The 24280-nt window shown below is 45.0% G+C and overlaps 1 pseudogene; it reads right to left on the bottom strand.

Annotated features, from left to right (window-relative positions):
* Positions 1-3906: 3906 nt before the first annotated feature.
* On the bottom strand, positions 3907-23955 carry LOC148522178 (uncharacterized; annotated as a pseudogene).
* Positions 23956-24280: the final 325 nt, after the last annotated feature.

Genomic DNA, 24280 nt, shown 5'->3' with positions numbered 1-24280 from the left:
AACTAGGTACCATCCTCGAAGGATGTTACCTCCCAAATGACAGGCTCAGACGCAGCATTTCCCTTTGAAGTGACATGTCTGAGCATTCATTGGCTGAGAGAGGTCAGCCCTCATGTCTCTTAGCCAATGAACAGCTCACACCATTTAAGTCAATGGTAAGAACCGCAGTAAAACTTTAGTAACCCTGTGGCTCTCACCATTGGCTTCAAAGGTTTGTTGTATAGTTTTGGATGGCTTTTTGCCCTTCATCCATCCGCTGAAGCATATGAAAGGTGAAATTCCACCTGGTTACCATCTCTTGCTTCAGTTGGTGGCAGGGCAACTTCAACTGTTCTTGCAGCTGCTACAATCTCCTGCATGCTGTGGCTGAATGGCGAAAATGTCCTGAAATTTTTTGGGACATCAACAGCATTTTCTGCACGCCCCTGTCATTTTTTAAAAAACCCTGTACCACCAAGTTGATTATGTGAGCAAAACATGGAACGTGTTGGAATTCACTCAGCTGTAGTGCTCTCACAATATTGGTAGTTTTATCAGAAGTCACAAATCCTGTGGAGTGTTCAAGTGGCATATTCAATTGGGTGCAAAATTTTGCGAGGTAAAACACCTCATGCCCCTCGTGCCCAATTTTGGATTACCGTGGGTATGCACGTTCCCGATACCCATGGTATCCAATTAAAAAAGTGGTTGCGAGGTTTTCAGCTCGGAAAACCCTGCACCGCGTAAAAAAATATTAAAATTTATCAGCAAATTCTTTATTTTAAGATAAGAATGTCGGGACACAACGCAGAACCTCTGATGCACCCTCACAAAAAAATAATACTCGTACATTTGGATGTCATTATCTGGTGATTTTCTCTAAAAAGCTTAAAAGTTAGTAATTTTGACAATTTATACTTTTTAAGAACCTCCAATACTTTTGTTATGGTCACTAACAGCCTTCTATACTGTCCTGCTACCTCAGTTGTTACTTTGTTGTGTTTCAGGATGATTTCCCCACTTTGTACACAAGCTTTATGCTGCAAATTCACTTAAAATTGCTTGTAAATCAACTGACCCATCACAGGGCTGGATTAACAATGGGGTGTGGGGACCTGCAGCTCCAAAAATAATAATAAGAATAATAAACATAGGCCAATAGGATTCTCTGGGGACTAGTGTTGCAAGTAAGATTGATGGGCCAGTGACCATTCTACCTTACATACTACTAGGGGCAGATTGGGAAATAAAAAAGTGGCCCTGGAAACATTTCTACAAGTGGCCCCATGTGGGTGGCACAAAATCAACTATACGCAGAACCAACACCACAGTAGGCGGGATTACTACTTCGAAAAATTAATGGTGGGCAGAGTTATACAAGCACAAGGTGGACCATGTCATAGTAGATGGACCTAATACATAAAAAGTTTATAAAGTATTGTGTTGTATCAGAAGTAGTTAAGAAATAAAAACTGGGACAACATTTAATCCTCTGCACTGATTAAATACATTTTATATCAATTATAGCTACTTCAACCTATACTCTATTAAAAACAAGGAATGTTAGTTCAGGGAGGTCTAGGGGTAAGGAGAAGGTTTGTCTGTTAATACTATTGAAGAAATAACTCCTTGCGTAGCAATGGACTTTGCAATGATAGGTTATTGATGATTCTATCTGTATCCATTTGTTGCAGAATGTCTTTTTCTACAGACATTAGAAGAAATGCTTTCAAATGCTCTGCACTAAGCGTACTACTCAGTCTGTTCTTGATAAATTTCAGTGTTGAAAAACTTCTTTCTCATGTCACTTGAGTTGTTGACAGTGTTAGGAGCTATTTGTAGGCTAGACCTATGGTTGGGTATGCCCCATAGAACAAGTTTCAGTGGGATGTAGTCAACAGAATATCCCAGCAGACAAGATGTCGGCCATCGATATACCGACCCACTGGTGGGAGATTAGGGTTAGGCACCCCCCTGGGAGGGTTAGGTTTAGGGTGTGGGAAGGGGGTCAGGTTAAGACACCTTTGGGGGGACTTAGGCACCACCAAGGGAGGGTTAAGGGGGGCAGGGGAGTGTTAAGACACTTACCGCCCGGTGTCGGGATCTCCTCCTGTCAGGCTTCTGCTGAACAGCCACCAGTATTTCAATCCCTTTCCCACTCCAGCATCATGTAAACACACATTGCACAGTTGCTACATCATTTACACAAAGATTTATTTTCATTGTAAGCTCTGTCTCTCCAGTCAGCCTCAATTGCTAGCCCCCTCTCTGTCTAACCTGCCAACCCCCTCTCTCTGTCTCTCCAGTCAGCCTCAATTGCCAGCCCCCTCTCTGTCTCTCCAGCCAACCACCACTGGGCCTGATTCAGAGCCGCTCGTAAGCGGCCACTCGTTCGCTCTGAGCGATGTTCGCACAACTGCGCATGCGTATGGGTCGTAATGCGCATGTGCAAACCAGTCATTGTGGTCGGAAATTGAGCGCTCGCAAAACAGCGAGGGACTGCTAATTTGATTGACAGAATGTACCGTTTGTGGGTGGTAACAGGGGAAGGTGCTTGAAAACAGGGAAGTGGAGATCCGAATGCAGGCGTGCCTAATAGTAAAAAGGGCGTTTAATGGGAATGCATAATTAGTAAAGGAGCGTCTTCGACCACGTCACTTGGTTGTCTTTTAGCCTGAACTGATCGCAGTGATTGCGGTAGGAAAAACCTACCACAAGCACTGCGAGCAGTTCAGATGCCTTTCGATGTACCCGATTAATCAAATAAATACCGGAGATGATGTGTGATGCGAACGGCAAAGGGGCGTCTTTACAAAATAGCGAGCGCATTTTTCGTTCGCTCGCTCAGACATAGAGACGTCAACAAACCGCAATGAGCAAGCGCACAATTTAAATAGCCGGCCCCTTTTTTTGAACGACCGTCCGCAAATAGCGTCCAAGTCTGAATCAGGCCCACTGTCTCTTCTGGCAGCCCCATCTCTCTATTTCTCCAGGAAGCCCCAATCTCTCTGTTTCTCCAGTCAGCCCCTATTGTGTCTTTATCTAGACCCCATTGTGTCTCCAGCCAGACCCCATTGTGTTTTCAGCCAGACCCCACTGTCTCTCTAGCCAGCCACCATTGTGTCTCCAGCCAGCACCCATTGTTTCTCCAGCAAGCCCCCACTTTCTCTGCAACCAGCCCCCTCATCCCTCCAGCTCCACTTACCTTCTCCTGGGTCTTTTGGCTGCATATATATCGGCACATCTGGCTGTGTGTAAGGGCGAACCACCAACCACCCATATACTTTCTGCAGGGGTCCACCACTGACTGATATCTCAACTGGGTGGGAAATTTTAAATGCCTGTCCAGTTGTAATATCAGAGCAGACACCTCAAGTGGCAGTTTGGTAAATGTGTATTGGGTTACCAATCTGCCACTCAGTCTGTAGATTACTTGGTCGATGGGTATGTCACCCAGGTGTGTAGCCATTTTAACTGTATATATTTGCACAAATAAACACTAACCTCAAGACCGTTGGCTTCATGGGGTTCGGCGCTGATGGCTGATCCAATTTTTTCTTCTGCTGAACTTGGTCTAGAGGTCCTCTGCCACCTTAGTCTTTACTGTCACACCAGCAGTTGCATATTTCTCCATACAGGACTCTCACTCCACATCCCCCAACAAACAGCAATATACCCTCCAGCTCTCCTTTGTCCCATGTACTCTCTCCTCCATCCTTTAGTTTTATCTTCTGCTCTTTCCTTTTGTTAACTTTGTGTTCTCTCCCACCTCTTCCTCATTTTCTCCCTTGTTCTCTTTCCTCTCTCTCCTTTCCCCCTCTGTTCTGGCTGTAACCCCCTTGCTCCAATCCCCCCCTTGTAGTAGTCATTGCCAGCTAATATTATCTTCTATCCTGTTTCCAACACCCTTGTTGTCTCCACTCTACTTCAGGTAGAGATCTTTTTAGCCTTTCCCAGTTTTTTGCCAAACTTGTGAGCTCTGATTAAAACTGTGTTTTTGGTTATTTGCACATCAAACTTCACAAGGACCTCACTCAGCTTTTGAAGTGCATCACGAGGCAATGAGGTCTTTAGTTCTTCAAACTGTACAGGAGACAAACAGGTCAGATCTCTATACAATGCCACATTCTTCTCAAATCTTGCTTTTAGGTTTTCTATGGTTGTGTCCAATATTTGGTTATGAATCAGGAATTGGGTCATCAGATGCAGTTTCTCCAGGCATGATTATTCTCTTCTGTATTCTTTTTGGTGGAAAAAACACATGGGTGACAATGTTTTGTGTTGGCCTGTGTTGTTCAAGTTTCCCTGTTGCCCAGTCGATAAAATCAGAGACTCTAATTTTATCTCTTTGATGTCACGTTGTATTTTCTCTAGCTGGTCCATAGTGCCCATTACCATCTCATGTGCTTTAAGGAGACCAATTCAAACAGTCTGCAGATATTTAGCTAATGGGGTTGTCAATTTAACATGGGTAGATAAACAAATCCTGTGAATATGGTTTCATATTGAAGAATTGCCTCTTTGTAATTTTAAGCTTTTGCTCTTAAATCTGAATTGTTGTTTTCAGATTATATAATTGCACTGAGTGAGAGTATGACTTCGACATACATGCAGGGGCGCCGAGAGGGGGAGGAGTGGGTACAGATTACCCGAGCCCGGGCTTCCTGAGGGGCCCGGGTGGGGCCTGGCGGGGGCCCAGGTCCGGCGTCCCCCCCCTTACAGCAGCCCAGCACACAGCGTGTGCTGAGCTGCAGTTGGAGACTGCTCGTGGCTGCTGAGCAGCAGCCACAGCAGTCTCCTATGCCTGTGCGGGGGAGCGATCACACTGATCGTGCCCCCCCTGCCTTTGCACCGGGCTGAGAGGGCTCAGAGATCTTTTTTCTTTTTTTTTCTGTCACCAAGGGGGCGTGGCCACGTCTTTCACGATTAGGCCACATCCCCTATTACTGGGGCCCGCCACGGCTCTTGGCGGGCCTGCATACATGGAACTTCTTGGGTTCTTAAATGATCCAAATATTTTGCTCACTGCTGCATCCTTTGACCATCAATTAATGGTTTGCAGCCTGCTATGTCATCCAGCGTCGGTCTGTCCACTTGTCTTATCCCATATATCCATTCTTATATAAGATTCCTTAAAAAAAACACCAAGTTGCATCACTAATTACAAGATTTATTATTTGACTATAACACCACATATGCACTCGCCATAGTGATTCATTGGCAAGCCACGTAGAAAAGCCATTTTATATCCCTTGCAAATTTGCAGCTCCATCTGTTACATTACCAATGCAGTGACTTATATCCAAGGGATAAAAAGGGAAAGATTTTTATACACACAATCGATTGCAAATTGCACGATTGCTGCAATCAATCTCTGATGTATGGGGGCCTTTAGTAAAATATCTTGTGTTGTGTCCAGCTGTACAAAATACATACCAGCTTCCCTAAAGGCCCCCATACATCAGAGATTGATTGCAGCAATCATGCAATTTGCAATCGATTGTGTATAAAAATCTTTCCCTTTTTCAATCGATTGCAGATTGCAGAATTGCCACAATTGAATGAAAAAGGGAAAGATTTTTATACACAATCGATTGCAAATTGCACGATTGCTGCAATCAATCTCTGATGTATGGGGGCCTTTACTTCATCTGCAACAGTCTTCTTAATTAATCAAGCAATCACCTGGATGACATTGATTGCCCTTGTTTTTATATAAATGTTAATAAACTTCCACGCCTGTTACTTTTAATCTCCTCTCCTCTCTTCTGATGTTGCTCTGAAAACATTAATTCTCCAATGTGTTTATTCTTCAGAGTTGCTTATGAGCCTCTGCACAAATAACAGAGGCAGATTTGCCACAAGGCAACATAAACAGCCACCTAGGGCCCAGCGGGTCCCGAGGGGGCCGAGGCTGGGCCCCACAAAACTATATGGCAGGAAATTCAGGAATCCTTTCATTTCCTGGAGGAGCACAGCACGCACCTTGTGACATCATGATGTCACGCGGCCCTGCCCTGCATTTCTACAGTGTCTGCACTGTAGACTATAATGCTTTGCAGGGAGAGGGAGGGGTGTGGCTGCCTAGCTCCATCCAGCCCCACTGCTTCAGGAGCCCCTTCTGTAATCAGTAGTGGCTCCAGGCGGCTCCATTTCCGGAGGGCGCAGGAAACGCCCACACCCGCCCGGCAGTATAGGACATATTTAAGCACAGGGGGGAGGGAGCAGAGGATGGAAGGGGCGGCAACACAGGACGGTGCTGGGTGCAGAACTGCCTAGCGCCGGCCCTGCCTGTAATCCCACTACTACCCCCATTACCAATCAGAGGGAGAAGGCTGTTTCCTATGAGGAGAGCTGAGCCGATCCATGGCTGCATGGCAGTGCTGGAAATGCTTCCTCCAGAGATGTCAGTACATGTTTCCAGCACCCATCTTCTATAGTCCGGAGGGGGGGGTCTGTGGGGATGGGGTTTGTTTGGTTGATGTTTCCAGCAATCACCTGTTATAGTCCCTTTGTGTCTTCTTGTGCTGAGTGAATGTATTATAAATTAATAAGTCTGTCAGTCAGTGTGTGTCAGTCAGTGGTGTCAGTGTATGTGTCAGTCAGTGGTGTCAGTGTGTTTGTCAGACAGTGGTGTCAGTGTGTGTCAGACAGTGGTGTCAGTGTGCAGAGCCGGCCCTAGGCATAGACAAACTAAGCAAATGCCTAGAGGCATCCAAGCCTACAGTACTTAGGGCCAGTGGAGGTTTGGCACAGGCACAGCCAGGACACCTGCTGCTGGCTGGGCAGATACTCTGGCAGCTGCTACTGCCACTGCGCAGTGTCCACAAATTTAGCTAGGGCCGGCTCTGTCAGTGTGTTTGTCAGTCAGTGGTGTCAGTGTGTTTGTCAGTCAGTGGTGTCAGTGTGTTTGTCAGACAGTGGTGTCAGTGTGTGTGTCAGACAGTGGTGTCAGTGTGTTTGTCAGACAGTGGTGTCAGTGTATGTCAGTCAGTGTGTGTTTCAGTAAGTGGTGTAAGTGTGTGTCAATTAGTGGTGTCAGTGTCAGTATGTGTGTCAGTGTGTGTGTCAGTAAGTGGTGTCAGTGTGTGTCAGCCAATGGTGACAGTAAGTGGTGTCAGTATGTGTCAGTAAGTGGTGTCAGTGTGTGTTTCAGTAAGTGGTATCAGTGTCAGTCAGTATGTGTCAGTGTGTATATAAGTCAGTGTGTGTGTCAGTAAGTGGTATCAGTGTCAGTCAGTGTGTGTCAGTGTGTATATCAATCAGTGTGTGTGTCAGTAAGTGGTATCAGTGTCAGTCAGTGTGTGTCAGTGTGTATATCAGTCAGTGTGTATGTCAGTAAGTGGTATCAGTGTCAGTCAGTGTGTGTCAGTGTGTATATCAGTCAGTGTGTGTGTCAGTAAGTGGTGTCAGTGTCAGTAAGTGGTGCCAGTGTCAGTCAGTGTGTGTCAGTAAGTGGTGTCAGTGTCAGTAAGTGGTGCCAGTGTCAGTCAGTGTGTGTCAGTAAGTGGTGTCAGTGTCAGTAAGTGGTGCCAGTGTCAGTCAGTGTGTGTCAGTAAGTGGTGTCAGTGTCAGTCAGTGTGTGTCAGTAAGTGGTGTCAGTGTGTGTGTCAGTAAGTGGTGTCAGCATGTTTCAGTAAGTGGTGTCAGTGTGTCGGTCAGTAAGTGGTGTCAGTGTCAGTCAGTGTGTGTTTCAATAAGTACAGTGTGTGGGTCAGTGTCAGTCAGTGTATATCAGTCAGTGTGTGTGTCAGTAAGTGGTATCAGTGTCAGTCAGTGTGAGTCAGTGTGTATATCAGTCAGTGTGTGTGTCAGTAAGTGGTGTCAGTGTCAGTAAGTGGTGCCAGTGTCAGTCAGTGTGTGTCAGTAAGTGGTGCCAGTGTCAGTCAGTGTGTGTCAGTAAGTGGCGTCAGTGTCAGTAAGTGGTGCCAGTGTCAGTCAGTGGGTGTCATTTAGTGGTGTCAGTAAGTTGTGTCAGTGTCAGTCAGTGTGTGTCAGTAAGTGGTGTCAGTGTCAGTCAGTGTGTGTCAGTAAGTGGTGTCAGTGTGTGTGTCAGTAAGTGGTGTCAGCGTGTTTCAGTAAGTGGTGTCAGTGTGTCGGTCAGTAAGTGGTGTCAGTGTCAGTCAGTGTGTGTTTCAATAAGTACAGTGTGTGTGTCAGTGTCAGTCAGTGTGCATCAGTAAGTAGAGTCAGAGTGTGTGTCAGTAAGTGGAGTCAGTGTGTGTGTGAGTAAGTGGTGTCAGTGTCAGTCAGTGTGTGTCAGTAGGTCGTGTCACTGTGTGTGTGTCAATGTGTGTGTCAGTAAGAGGTATTGGTCAGTAAGTGTTCAGTAAGGGGAATCTGTCAGGAAGTATGTAGGTATGATAATGTGAAAATGAGTGGTGTCAGTAAGTGGTGTGAGTCAGTGTGTGTCAGTAAGTGGTGTCAATGTGTGTAAGTGGTGTCAGTGTCAATCAGTGTGTGTAAGTAAGTGGTGACTGTGTGTGTATCAGTAAGGGGTATTGGTCAGTAAGTGTTGTCTTTAGTAAGGGAAATCTGTCAGAAAGTATGTATGTATGATAATGTGCCAAAAAGTGGTGTCTGTGTCAGTAAGTGGTATCAGTGTGTGTGTCAGTAAGTGGTGTCAGTGTCAGTAGGTAAGTGGTGTCAGTGTGTGTGTCAGTAAGGGGTATTTGTCAGTAAGTGTTGTTTTCATTAAGGGGAATCTGTCAGGAAATATGTATGTATGATAATGTGCCAATAAGTGGTGACAGTAAGGGGAATCTTTCAGTGGGCAGGATGTATGGCACATCTCATTGGCATGACTCATCGCATCCCAATGCTCTTCGCTTGCATACCGGCATTGGTAATGCCAGTATGCATGTAGGAATGCACAAAGGACCACTCTCTCTGTAAAAGTGGCCCTTTGTGAAGGAGGGACCCAGAAGCCCCTCTGCTGTCATTCTGCGCATGCACAGAAGGACGCACATGCCGCTGGGGATGCTGGGAGGAATCCAATTGGATCCATCTCACAGCACTCTTCCATAGAAGTCCATAGGTTTCTCACACCAATCAGGAGATGACATTAACGACTGCAACCAAGCCCCAGAGTGCATCGTATTTCGAGAAATCTGTTAAACACGCATTTTTGGGGTTTGACTGCATTTCTCCCCTTGATGCATCCTGCTCTGTATGTGGTATCTGTGTAATAAATGTGTGTTTCAGTAAGTGTTTGTGTCATTAAGTGTGTCAGAAAGAGGTGTCTGTGTAGGTAAGTGTGCCTGTGTCACTAAGTGGTGTCTGTGTCAGTAATTGGTATCTGTGTCAGTTTTTAGAATGTAAGCTCTTATGAGCAGGGACCTCTACTCTCTTGTGCTTCTCCCTACTTTAGTTTCATTTACTTCTTACTCACCACTAGGGCACCTAACACTTGGTTGCTTATGCTCTGTTGCTTATCTGGGTGTTATGGTCGCTAATGTAGCAATATATATTATCCATGTCCTGGTCCTGTAGTGTATTGTTCTGTAAGTCACTTAACTACAACTTGTTTTGTACTTTGTAAGGTGCTGCGGAACACTTGTGGCACCATATAAATAAATTATAATAATAATAATGAGTGTTTGTGTCAGTAGGAGGTGTCTGTGTAGGTAAGTGTGTCTATGTCACTAAGTGGTGTCTGTGTCAGTAAGCAGTATCTGTGTTAGTAAGAGTGTTTGTGTCAGTAGGAGCTGTCTGTGTAGGTAAGTGTATCTGTGTTAGTTAGCTGTATCTGTGTCATTCAGTGGTGTCTGTCAGTAAGTGTTTGTGTCATTAAGTGTGTCTGTATCAGTGTCAGTAAGGGGTCTGTGTCAGAAGTGGTATCTGTCAGTAAGGGGTGTCTGTGTTAGTAAGGCAATGTGTGTGTGTGCGTGCAGCTACTATATGGGGGCAGTGTGTGTGTGTGTATCTACAGTATGAGGGCCTTGTGTGTGGTTATGGGGGCAATGAGTGTGTGTGCAGCTATGTGGGCAGTGTGTGTGTATAAAATTGCATGCAATTGAAGAAGTGAGGCCCCAAACTGATAACTTTCTTAGGGCAATGAGGTCTAAATCTGGCTCTGACAAGTAGTGTGATGTTTGCTGGTTTCGTGTTCATTGATGCTTTGGTAAGTATGCATCCAGTCTTTCATTCCATCTATAAACACACTAATTTCATTGGACTTGCTATATGCCAAGCATATTATGCAGTATAGTGCATTTGATGACTTGCTGTAGGAAATCCAAGTATGTTGAGAACCATTTTTCCTTAAAAATACCTTTTTGGCAGCAAAAAGGAGACAGTCGTCATTCATTGGTTGTATTGGATGTGACTGAAAAAGAAAGCTCTCTCATTTTCCTTTGGCCTATCAAAAATATTTGCAACTTAATTTACATGCATGTTATGCAATGATCCCCTGGATAACTCTGTTTCTGTCCTCTCAGTTGTGAGTTCCACATCATAGAAAGAGCTCTCAGATTCCTATGTTCTTTCTTCTATCAATGTGCAGGTTGCAGTAGGCTATTCTTCATGAAGTTTATTTTTTGTCTTCCTTATTTTATGCCGGTGTTATTTCTGAAGATCCAGCTAAACTACAGCTGTAATCCTCTTCTCTTTCATCTCTTGGTGCCACTTGCAGTGCCATTAAAGGCTCTATAATAGCACAAACTCAAAAGGTCAGTCAACTTGGTACAATTTTCTGTTTCTGAGGCCAGCAGCTGCTTTTTCTTCTCATGTAGTTTCTGTGCACCACCTTTCAATTTTCTTTTTCTCTCCATCTGTAAAGTTTAATAGAAATGGGGGGCGCTCTTATCTTCGAAGGATTGTCTACAGTATTTATCTTTAGGGGTGTGCACCGGCCACTTTTCGTGTTTTGGCTTTGGATCTGGATATTTTTTCATGTTTTGGATCTTGATTGGTTTTGCCAAAACCACCCTTCCGTGTTTTGGGTTCTGGGTTTTCTGAACACCTCACACCTCACAATATTGTTTTTAGTCCAAAAGGTTGCACCGATGTAGCTGGATGACTATGGTAAGCGACACAAGTCGGCGGCACAATCACGTGGCCCATCTAGGAGTGACACTGCAGTGGCAGACAGGATGGCAGTTTGAAAAACTAGGCCCCAAACAGTACATAATGCAAAGGAAAAAAAGAGGTGCAAGATAGAATTGCCCTCCCACCCACTCTTATGTTGTATAAACAAGACATGCACACTTTAACAAACCAATCATTTCAGCGCCAGGGTCTGCCACATGACTGTGGCTGAAATGATTGGATCGTTTGGGCCCCCACAAAACAAGCTGGCAATTAATCTGGCCCTGCACAAACTGGCTCTATGGAGGCAAGATGTCGTCCTCATCCTCCTCATCCACCGATTCCTCACCCTCTTCAGTGTTGTGTACATCCTCATCCTCACAGAGAATTAATTCGTCCCCACTGGAATCTACCACCACAGGTCCCTCTGTACATTCTGGAGACTGGTCTCCCTGGAAGAGTTGATAATTAATTTTGATGAAAATCATCTTCTCCACATTTTGTGGAAGCAACCTCCTACGCCTTTTGCTGACAAGATTCCCGGCTGCACTAAACACTCTTTCGTAGTACACACTGGAAGGGGGCAACTCAGGTAAAATAGAGCAAGTTTGTACAGGGGCCTCCAAATTGCCTCTTTTTCCTGCCAGTACAGGTATGGACTGTCTGACATGCCTACTTGGATGCTGTCACCGATGTAATCCTCCACTATTCTGTCAATGGTGACAGTATCATATGCAGTGACAGTAGACATGTCAGAAATTGTTGCCAGGTCCTTCAGTCTGGACCAGATGTCCAAACTTGGTCCTGCCTTCCCTGCATCACCACCAGCGGGTTGCTTAGGATACCGAAGTTGTTTCCTGGCAGCCCCAGTTGCGGGAACAAATGAAGAAGGAGCTGTTGATGTGTCACGTTCCGCTTCAGCTGCTTTTCACCAGCAGGTCTTTGCACCTCTGCAGGCTTGTGTCGGCTGGAAAAAGACACCACATAGGCTTTAAACCTAGGATCGAGCACGGTGGCCAAAATGTAGTGGTCTGATTTCAACAGATTGACCACCCTGGAATCCTGACAAAGCGAATGAAGGACTTCATCCACAAGTCCCACATGCTGAACGGAATCGCTCTGTCTTAGCTCCTCCTTCACTTTCTCCAGCTGCTTCTGCAAAAGCCTGATGAGGGGAATAACCTGACTCAAGCTGGCAGTGTCTGAACTGACTTCACATGTTGCGAGTTCGAAGGGCTGGAGAACCTTGCACAACACGGAAATCATTCTCCACTGCCCTTGAGTCAGGTGCATACTCCCTCCTTTGCCTATGTCATAGGTGGATGTATAGGCTTGATTGGCCTTTTGCTGCTCCTCCATCCCCTGAAGCATATAGAGGGTTGAGTTCCACCGTGTCACAACCTCTTGCTTCAGGTGATGACGGGGCAGGTTCAAGAGTGTTTGCTGGCGCTCCAGTCTTTGGCACGCAGTCGCTGAATGGCGAAAGTGACCCGAAATTGTTTGGGCCACCCAAAGCGTCTCCTGCATGCCCCTGTCGCTTTTCAGAAAATTCTGCACCACCAAATTTATCGTGAGCAAAGCATGGGACGTGCTGGAATTTGCCCAGATGTAATGCCCGCACAATGTTGGTGGCATTGTCAGATATCACAAATCCCCAGGAGAGTCTAAGTGGGGTAAGCCACTGGGCGATGATTTTCCTCAGTTTCTCTAAGAGGTTGTTGGCGGTGTGTCTCTTACTGAAACTGGTGATATACAGCATAGCCTGCCTTGGAACGAGCTTACGTTTCTGAGATGCTGCTACTGGTGACGCTGCTGTTGTTGCTGCGTAAGGTGATATATCTACCCAGTGGGCTGTCACAGTCATATAGTCCTTAGTCTGCCCTGTTCCACTTGTCCACATGTCCGTGGTTAAGTGGACATTGGGTACAACTGCATTTTTTAGGACACTGAAGACACTTTTTCTGATGTTTCTGTACAGTCTCGGTATCGCCTGCTTAGTGAAGTGGAATCTAGATGAGATTTGGTACCGGAGACACACTACCTCCATCAATTGTCTAAATCCCACTGCACTAATGGCAGATACTGGACGCACATCTAACACCAACATAGCAGTCAAGGCCTCAGTTATCCGTTTTGCTTCAGGATGACTGCTGTCATACTTCATCCTCCTCGCTAAGGACTGTTGGAGGGTCAATTGTTTAGTAAAAGTAGTAGTGTTCCTACTTCCTCTCTGGGATGATGAATGACTCCCAGCAGCAACAGCAGTGGCGGCAGCAGTAGGCGTAGCAATGCAGGATCCTCCGGTGGAATCCCGTATAGGAGAGTCAGTCATGCCAGTGACATGGCCTGCAGGACTACTTCCGATCCCGACTAAGGAGGAAATTGATGAGGAGGGAGTTGACGGTGCGGTTTGCAGGCGCTTGGATACAACAGGACAAAGGGATTTAGGTGTCCCTGGACTGCTTACGGTCTTAGCAAAAGTTTCTGAACTTGACAGTAACTTTTTATGAATGCGCTGCAGGTCACATATAAGGGGGGATGTTCCTAGGTGGTTAATGTCCCCACCCCTACTTATTTCACCTTTACATATGATACATATGGCAAGACAGTTGTTGTCCGGATTTGGATAGAAATGTTGCCAGACCAAAGAGGTGGAATGTTTGGTCTTCTGCCCAGGCATGACCGAGATGAGCTTTTTCATCCCATGGACAACAACTGTCTCCCCAGAGCCTGATTTAAACAAACCACATCACCATCAGAATCCTCCTTGCCAACTTCCTCCTCAGCGCCAGCTACACCAGTATCCTCATCCTGTTGTACTTCAACAGTGACATCTTCAATTTGCATATCAGCAAGTGGACTGTGGGTGCTCCATCCAGCACTTCCAGAGGGCATGCAAATGGTGGAAAGAGCCACCTCTTCCCATCCAGTGTTGGGATGGTCATGCATCGCAACCGCCATCACACTTGGGCTCTCCTTGGGGATTTGTGATATCTTCTTAGAACGCAGAGTTCTTTGCTGTGCTTTTGCCAGCTTAACTCATTTGATTTTTTTAGCAGGAGGAGGGCTTCCATCGTCATGTGAAGCTGAACCACTAGTCATGAACATAGGGAAAGACCTTAGCCATTCCTTGCCACTCCGTGTCGTAAATGGCATATTGGCAAGTTTACATTTCTTCTCAGATAATTTAAATGTTTTTTTAAGGTAATTTTCCCGAACTTTGTCATTTGGGATTTTATATGCCCTCTACTATGACATTGGGCACCGACCTTGGCAGACGACGTTGATGGCATTTTATCATCTATGTCATGACTAGTGGCAGCAGCTTCAGCACTAGGAGGAAGTGATTCTTGATCTTTCCTTATTTTATTTTTATCGGATAAAGTTTTGTCCTCCATTAATGTTATATTGATATATATACGTGCGGCTAAGGCGCACACAAACACAGAAAAGAATTATTTTTTTGGAGTGCACTTTGGGGGTTACATCACCCTTTAACAGACTTATGACACAGGCGCACGCTTGGTGCTGCTCCTTTGTTGATGCACGTGCTGCTACAGCGCATACAATTCACAACACAGAAAAGAAGAATTTTTTATTTTTTTTCTAGTGCACTTTGGGGGTTACACCACCTTTTAACAGACAAGCCAGCCAGCCCTTTACTTATGACACAGGCGCACGCTTGGCGCTGCTCCTTTGTTGATGCACGTGCGGCTACAGCACACACAATTCACAAACACAGAAAAGAAGAATTTTTTATTTTTTTTCTAGTGCTCTTTGGGGGTTACACCACCCTTTAACAGACAAGCCAGCCAGCCCTTTACTTATGACACAGGCGCACGCTTGGTGCTGCTCCTTTGTTGATGCACGTGCTGCTACAGCGCATACAATTCACAACACAGAAAAGAAGAATTTTTTATTTTTTTTCTAGTGCTCTTTGGGGGTTACACCACCCTTTAAGAGATGAGCCAGCCGGCCCTTTACTTATGACACAGGCGCACACTTGGCGCTGCTCCTTTGTTGATGCATGTGCAGCTACAGTGCACACAATTCGCAAACACAGAAATAAATGTTTTTTTTGCACTTGGGTGGAGCACCTCTGATGGACAGATCACCCCCTGGACAACACTACAGCACCCCTTTAGGACCACAGCACAACACAGCCCAGCCAGCCCCTATACACTTTTGGAGTGGACACAGCAACTATGGACAACTGACTGCACAACACAGCCCAGCCAGCCCCTATGGACAACAGCAGCACAACACAGTCTAGCCAGCCCCTATGGACAACAGCAGCACAACACAGCCCAGCCAGCCCCTATGGACTTTGGAGGAGTGGACACAGCCACTTTGGACAACAGCAGCACAGCACAACACAACACAGCCCAGTCAGCCCTAACGCCCACCCTCCCTCTTCACTGTCCACAGCCGGAGTGAGAAATGGCGTTGACGCGGGGACCTTTTATAGAATCCAAAACCCGTGAGATCTGGAAGGCGGGATGATGACGTTTTGCCTCGATTTCAGTTCCGAGTCAGGTGGGTAAACCCGAACCAGGAATGTTGATGTTTGTCCATGCAAGATGTTTGTCCATGCAAGATGACGTTTTGCCTCTTTCTGAGTCCCGTTTTTTGGAGGGAAAAATCCGAACTCGGTGTGCAAATTCGAACCTATCTGAGCCTGCACATACCTATCGACAATAATAAGTCATGCCAGTCCATGCCCGGTCCAGGCTGTAGTGCTGTTTGGAGCTTCTTTCCAGCATGGCCACTCTTATGCATTCGAAAGTAATTTTCCGTGTCTTTTAATGAACATCAAGGGGTCTATTTATTAAGCAGTTAAAAGTGTGGAGAAGTGAACCAGTGGAGATGTTGGCCATAGCAACTAATCAGCTTTGAAGTAACATTCATCAAGTACAGTCTATAAAATAATAGGTAGGAGCTGTTTGGTTGCTATGGGCAACTTCTCCACTGGTCACTTCTCCACACTACTCACTGCTTGATAAATAGACCCCTATATGTTCAAATGCGTACTTTACTTTTTAGCACTGTGTATGCCTCACTCTTCTGGGTTACTTCAAAAATCTCACAAAATAGCTCCTTTCCTGCTTCCGGAAACTTTGCAACGTGTTCGGATCCCAAGAAATAAATATAATTGTATATAGTGAATCACCACCAAGTACATTAAAAATAATAGTTTATAAATGTACTTACAGGCACTAAAATCAAGAAAAACATGTACCAAACTTGAATATCACAGCATATAAGAATCTGTGCAATTTTGATCCGTACCAGCTTATAAATGTAAGGAGACATATCTGCTAGAAGAAAGTGGCAATCCAGGGATCCAACTGTCCTCTTTGATATCCTACTCCAGATGGTCAAAAAGCTTGGTCAGGAAGCCATTTGTACATTCTCACACCCGCTGATGCCTTACGATTATGTATCTACCTTTTATCAAAACCATATACTTTATGTGATTGATTTATATACTCTTAATGTCTGGCCAGTGGTTTGCCATGGACCATTTTTATAGTATTGTTAGGTTCTAGCTCCTGTGTGTTAATGCTGTGTATACTCTTGTGCTGTGTCATATGCTGACTTTGCTTTGGCTTCACTTGTGTACGGTTGCTTACAAATCCTAACAAGAGCTATAACCTCTCTAGGTAATTATTGCTCTGCCAATGTGACACCTTCCCACTTGTGCTCATATGCACATACACATGTGTATATATAAAATATTGGAACAGACCAGGAAATTTTTATTGTTGGTATTGAAGATGTCCACACACACTAGAGATGTAACCGACCCTCGTGTTTTGGGGTTTTTTTGGATCTCGATCTCCCCTGGTTTTGGATCTGGATTGGTTTTGCCAAACCTCACCTCCGTGTTTTGTTTTGGTTTTGGATCTGGATTTTTTCTTTAAAAAATCATAAAAACAGCTAATATCACATAAAATTGGCCTGTTTTTGTTCCTACAGTATTATTAACCTCAATAACATTTATTTCCAGTCCTTTCCAATCAATTTTGACCACCTCACAATATTATTTTTTTCATCTAGTTAAGGCCAAAAGGTTGCATCCAGCTAGCTGGCTGACTAGGCTATGCGACACAGTGGGCGGCACTAACATGTGGCAGTTCAGCATCCAATTTCCAACATGGATACAGTGTGTTATACAGTGTGGGTTGGATACACCAATAGTGCACTTACTGTGACAGCAGTGTCAGCAGAGCGGGGTTGCTGATGGTGTCCTCAGTACATGGAATGGCAGTGCTGTGCTAGCGGTGTCCTCAGTGCAGGGTACCGGCAGTGTCAGCAGAGTGGAGTTGCCAGCGGTGTTTTTAGTGCAGGTTTGATGACTGTGTCAGCAGTGCAGGGGGTTGCTGATGGTGTCCTCAGTACATGAAATGGCAGTGTGGGAGTGCTGGCAGTGTCCTCAGTGCAGGGTATCAGTGGTGTTGGTATATATATGTTTGTCCAGCAATGGTCAGCATACACTTTAAGCAAAAGTCACTCATTGCCAGGGGTGACCACTCCGGATCCCTCTCTGTTGGCCCTTGAGAGCCGTGAATGCACAGTGGGCCTGATTCAGAGCTGAACGCTCTGACCAGAGCGCTCGCTCTGAATCAGGGCCCTTCTACCTTTTTTTGGAGCGTCCTCATGGATGCTCGCATAGCTGTGGGTGACCACCCACAGCAAATGCGAGCGTCCATGATGATGGTCGCGATGGTCTTGACCATCGCAACCATCGGGCTTGCGATGGAGACCCTGCGGTAGGGTCTCGCTGCCGCAAACCCTGGAGTGATTTTGGCTCTATCAGAGCCAAAATCACTCCAACTGACATCACTAGAGATGTCAGTGGGGCCGGTTTGAGACGGTAGGCGTTCCCATGGGAACGCCTCCGTCTGGCAGGCACACCCCTGGCCACGCCCACCAAAGGGGGCGTGCTGTCAATCAACATCGACAGCACGCCCCCTTTGGTGCGAGACCCGGAGCGATGGAGAGCCCGTCGCTCGCCGGGTCTCGCGCATGCGCACGACGGAGCTCCCTCCGTCGTGCGCAGGAGCAGTGGGGGAACATCGACCCGCTTGCGAGCGTACTGCCGCTCATGAGAGGGTCTGAATGACCCCCAGTGTGTGCTGAGGACCCAAACCAGAAAGCAGTGTGATAGCATTATGCTATCACACTACTTCCAGCTCTACCCTAGGGTAGACTCTAATCAGAGATTTTAGTAAATCTGCATAAAAATATTAATTAACACATTGCGAATTTTGGTGTAAAATATTTATCACATCTACATTAAGAATGCAGATTGTGATAAATAAGTCACTAGGGGGCCTATCCATTAACACATAAAATTCAATGGAGGTAATTAGGTTTAGAACTCGCATGGAGTTCTACCTAATTACAGGAGGAATTCATCATTCCTCCTCTCCATAACTATCTATTCCGAAAAGCTGACATTTTGCGATGACAGCTTTTCGGGAAATAGATACTTTGCTCTCACTACACTGCATTTCTGCAGCTGGAATCCGTGCTGCACATGCGCTGTTACATTCATAAACCCAGCGCATGCGCAGCACTACTTAGAGCTGCGGTAAGTTTGTGTACCCCCTCAACCCCACCTCCCTCCTCCGCTCACCTCCCCCCCGTCCCGCACCGACTTCTCCATGCAGCAGCCTCCGGCTCCGTCCTGCTGGTCTGTCATGTGGTCACCCAGTAGACCACAGTACAGATTAGAAAAAAAATGTTTTTTTTTCCTAATCTTTATTGTGTTCTGCTGTGAGAACACAGTGTCCGACCAGCCTCCGGAGCCAGAGGACAGACCAGAGCGCCGGAGGGAGACGTCAGGGGACCTGTCCAGCTGTAAGCAGGTAAGTATTACCTGCTATTCGCCACCTCACAGTGGCGGATAGTACCTCCATCAAATTCTGAAAATCCATAATTTTCGGAATTTGATGAATACCATCATTTCCACATCCCCATACTAATGTATGGGAAGTGTGGAAATTACCGCAGGGGAACTTAACCAGGAGATATTAGTGATATCTCCTGCATTAAGATACTTCATAAATACTAAAATAACATTATTTAAGGAAAATGTCCTTAAAAACGTTAATTTAGTGTTGATGGATAGACCCCTTAGTAAAAGACCTGCCATACTTAGGTTCAGTTTTGTGGCGCTAAACACGAGTGAATGTGTATATGGGAGGAGGTAATCAGTTACTGTCCAACATCATTCCCTACTATCCACGTGGACATAGAGTGGGAATATAATACTGTGGTGAGTAAAGTGAGCCCGCGAGGGGACAAGTTTCTTATTTTGGTGGCCTTTATGGGCATAGAACCGCACTTCCACCCTCACTCCATGTCACTTCCAGGTACAAATACTGAAGGGGATCTATACAGTACAGTGGGACAAAAGAGTGTCAAGGTGATTTGCAGGGGGTAGAGATGGAACGGTAGTGAGACAGGAGCAGACAGGCAGTGGTGATGCAGGAAAGTGAAAGGGCTGCAGTGTTAGATTATGGGTAACAGGACAAAGTAAAGGTAATCATGTGCAAAGGGGTCTAATTATTAAACGTAAAACAAACTTTTATCAAGAATTAGAGGTGGAAAAAGCTTAACACATTGTTTCACTATAATTACTGTGAAGAAAAGTGCAGAGAAGCCTTCTAGTTTCTTTGTGGATTTCAATGGGGGTCACACATATATATATTTTATCTACTATATAAAAGTGAAAATTTGTCCTTCTGTCTTTCTATAAAAATCCACAGATTTCAAGCCAGGATCATGAAATTTTACATTCGAGCATAGTAAAACATGGCAACTACAAAAATTTGAAATCAAAATTAATTACTGTTCATTTTTAATTAATTAAAAAACACAATTTTTGCATTCGCCCTCTACAGGTCAGGTAGGGAATTAGAAAAGGATTTAGTTCCTGATTCAGAGCTGAACGCTCTGACCAGAACGCTCGCTCTGAATCAGTGCCCTCCTCCATGAAAATGGAGCGGCCTCCTGGCCGCTCGCATAGCTGTGGGTGACCACCCACAGCATATGCGAGCGTCCATGATGATGGTCGCAATGGTCCATCGGGACCATCGGGCTTGCAACGGAGACCCTGCGGTAGGGTCTCGCTGCCGCAAGCCCTGGAGTGATTTTGGCTCTATCAGAGCCAAAATCACTCCCACTGACATCACTAGTGATGTCAGTGGGGCCGGCTTCAGACGGTAGGCGGTCCCATGGGAACGCCTCCGTCTGGCAGGCACGCCCCCGGCACGCCCACCAAAGGGGGGCGTGCTGTCAATCAACATCGACGGCACGCCCCCTTTGGTGCGAGACCCGGAGCGATGGAGAGCCTGTCGCTCGCCGGGTCTCACGCATGCGCACGACGGAGCTCCCTCCATCGTGCGCATGTGCAGTGGGGGAACATCGACCCGCTTGTGAGCGTCCTGCGCTCACGAGCGGGTCTGAATGACCCCCTTAGAGCCTGATTCAGACCCGGACGGTATCTGCAGTCCATTTGCAATTGTCGATGGTTGCTAATCTGCGCATGCGTATGCATCGCAGTGCACATGCGCGAACTACACTGTGCGATCACAGATCCCTCGCTCGGCCAGCAAAACCAGCCGAGCAGATTGAGTGACAGAGTGAGGAGAGGCCGTTTGTGGGTGGTGACAGGGGCAGTCCAGTAAAAACGGGGGGTTGGAGATGCGAATGCAGGCGTTCCCGAGTGTTTCAACGCTGTTTTAGAGGCATGCATAATTAACAGGCAGCATCATACACGTCAGTACACGTCACCAGCCACTTTTTTCCTCTGTTTTCCTCGAAATGCTTGCGGTAAAAAAAAGCTACCACAAGCACTGCGTTCACATCCGATAGTGGTCGATGTACCAATGTTTTCATAAACTTCCAGGAGATGACGTGGGGCAGTGGGCGTCTCTACGCTAAGGGGAGTCTGCATACACAAAGTGAACGCTCGTACAGTTACGATGGGCGTGCTTATGCATTGGCGATCGCTTCCTGCCGCATCACTTTCAAATATTTGCATACGCATCATGCGAGCGTACGCTCATAGCGGCCGGGTCTGAATCAGGCCCACAGTTTACAAGCCAGGATCTCTCATGGTTCTACACCTAAAACACCAAAGAAGAATAAAAGCATTGTCCTATTTGGTTTATTATTGTTATATGCAGATTTGGACACCATTCTTCTTGGGCCATCTACAAGGTCAATAATAAAAATATTAATGATTTTTGTTTAATTTTATAATTTGATTTTATAACATGCATTTTGCTACATACTAAGGAATTATGGAATTTTATTTTAAATATAAATATATATAAATAAATAAATACATTTATAAATTTTAAATATAATTATTTATAAATAATTACATTTATTGCATATAATTAAGTCTCTGAATATCATTTACTATAGCGTGGAGTTTACAGTACCTTTTAAATGCTGTATGAATTTATAACCACTATTGATATTAAGCCAGGCTTATTATGAGTCTGATTATGGTAAAAATTCCTATCTTCATCCATGAGGAAATAACCATCTGATTTAAAATCAGGCCCATAAAGATGGCAACTATACTGGGATGCAAAAATGCAGCTCTGCAGCACAAATTTGTATTTATACTTGCTCATGCATGAGCTTACACAACTAGATGGTGTCAACAGATGGTGGGCAGCACAGATGGTGTAATGGTTAGTGTTACTGCCTCACAGCAATGAGGTCATGGATTCAATTCCCACCATGGCCCTAACTGTGTGGAGTTTGTATATTTTCCCTGTGCTTGCGTGGGTTTTCTCTGGGTACTCTGGTTTCCTCCCACACTCCAAAAATATACTAGTAGGTTAATTGGTTCCCCAAAAGAATTAATTAACCCTAGTGAGCATGTGATAGGGAATATAGATTGTAAGCTCCACTGGGGCAGTGACTGATGTGAATGGCCAAATATTCTCTCTGTAAAGCGCTGTGGAATATGTGTGCACCATATAAATAAAATAAATAACAGTGGCAACCAAACTTTTTTCTCTACCTCCTTGGTTGCTGGACCGCACTATGGAATGCACAGAGGCTACTTCCGGTTCATTCCTTTGTCAGCCCCTGAAGGTAAAACCGATTGGATGAATCTTATGCACCGTGGAGACCCTGAATGCTGGAAATAGTTGCACAAGGAACTGGAAGTAGTCGCTGTGCATTTCATAGTGCGATCCAGCAACCAGGAAGTACACAGTCATCCTGGTATCAGAGCCACAGAAGCTCTTGGCCGTGTTTACACTGTACATCCGACAAATTTATGAATGCTTCTATCTCCGAAGTTTGCTTTACATCGTTACAGGTCCTACTTCCTTCGAAGACCTTAGGACTGTGAATGGGGAAGTTTGTCACACTTTTCATGAGGCCTGCCTAAGGAGAGGTTTGTTGGAGGATGATGTGTAAACAAACATTCTTAAAATCACGGGCAACGCCGGGTGCTCCAGCTAGTATATGTATATATATATATATATATATTATATATGAATCAGTGAAGATGGTAGGTGAGCGACAATAGTGCCTATACACTGTATACAATAAAAAGGGGTGTATATAAAATTGGTATATAAAGTGTCTAGTGCATATGTGCAAAATAAATATGAAATAGATAGTATTCAATACAATTTTGTTATTAATAACTTAATTGTTAAAAATAGTGATAGTGCAAATCCATTATAAAGTTAAGATAAAAAACATAATTCACATAAAAAGCAGACATAAATACAATAAATGCAATAATAAAAATAGGGCTGGTAGGATATCATAAATATGATATAATGATTTTTTAAAAACTAGTACTCCATAAAGGTAAAAATAAATAGATTGAAAAGGTAAATCATATGCTTATCTTGATAGGGTGTTCAAACCCAAATTCATAGAGGTACTGCAAGTCCCAATGCGTTTTGTCAATAATTAGACTTCATCAAGGGGATGTATCATTCGTGTGAGGTATCCTGGTTTATATACCCCACTAATTAGGGACAATTTAGCACTCAAACCTGTTTGTGATGTCATTTCCTGTATTTTTAATTTAGCTTATAGTATTAACATATATAAATAATAGCTATCTAAAATTTATAATTGTTAGCCTAGGAGGCAACATGTATAAATTATTAAAAAACGGAGTGATCTGTAGTATCTCCCTATTATAAACAATCGGATGTTTTTACTTCTGCCAGTACATGGGGTATTTCCGCCCCCTTCAGTCCTTAATATCCGGTCTGTAGGTTAGTCCTATATCGACATCATGTGATCTAGTACGTCCATTCTCTTGTTGTACATCCTGGTGTTGTCCGCGCAACGTTCCCTGCCACTTCCGGTTACCTCCACGTCACTTCTGCCTGGGGTCCTCGATCCTTGTTGCCGCCCCAACTTGCTCACTAGTGATGCAAGAGATGTTGGAGAAGTTTGTAGCTCGAGGTTACAGAAGAAAGGATCTGGAAAGTACCAAAGCTAGGGTGTTAAATATACCTAGAGATCAAACTTTTGTACCAAAGAAAACAGTTGTCAGTAACACAAGACAAGTGATTCCTTGGGTTAACAAATATACCACGGATAGTCGTAGGATTAACAGAAAAGCTAAGGTGTGGTGGCCAATTATTAGTTCAGATAAAGAACTCCCAGCTTTGTATGGATCAAGGCTTATGCCTTGCCATACAAGGGGTCGGAATTTGAAGGAGAGGCTTGTAAGAGTTGACATAATGGATATGGACAAAGTCGTTCCTAGTCACTTTTTAAGTAAAAAGCCGGGCTGTGTCCGGTGTTTGGGTTGTGTGACCTGCAGATCACTGTCTGTGGGTGACACATTTTCTCATCCGCATACCAGGAAAAGATACTCCATTAGATTTGTCCTAACGTGTACCACAACTCATGTAATTTACCTTCTGTCTTGCCCATGTGGGTTAAACTACGTGGGCAAGACAGAAAGGATGTTTAAAGAAAGAATGGCGTTACATAGGAGTGCCATTAGACAGGCACTAGACACGGGACATAGCGACCAGCCTGTAGCAAGGCATTTCTTGCAGGCTAAACATGGGGTGGCGAATCTGCGTGCTATCATCATTGACCATGAGCCACTCTGTAAGCGAGGTGGTGATCGAGGTAGGAGGCTACTGCAAAAGGAGTCGAGATGGATACATAAATTGGGCACCCTAGCCCCTAGAGGCCTTAACGAAACTTTGGGTTTAAAGTGTTTCATTTGATGTGAGATACCCTCATGGGA

The sequence above is a fragment of the Taudactylus pleione genome, unplaced genomic scaffold (genome assembly GCF_031769625.1).
Source record: "Taudactylus pleione unplaced genomic scaffold, aTauple2 ptg000152l, whole genome shotgun sequence".
Taxonomy (NCBI): domain Eukaryota; kingdom Metazoa; phylum Chordata; class Amphibia; order Anura; family Myobatrachidae; genus Taudactylus; species Taudactylus pleione.
This window is presented reverse-complemented; position numbering and strand designations above follow the sequence as displayed.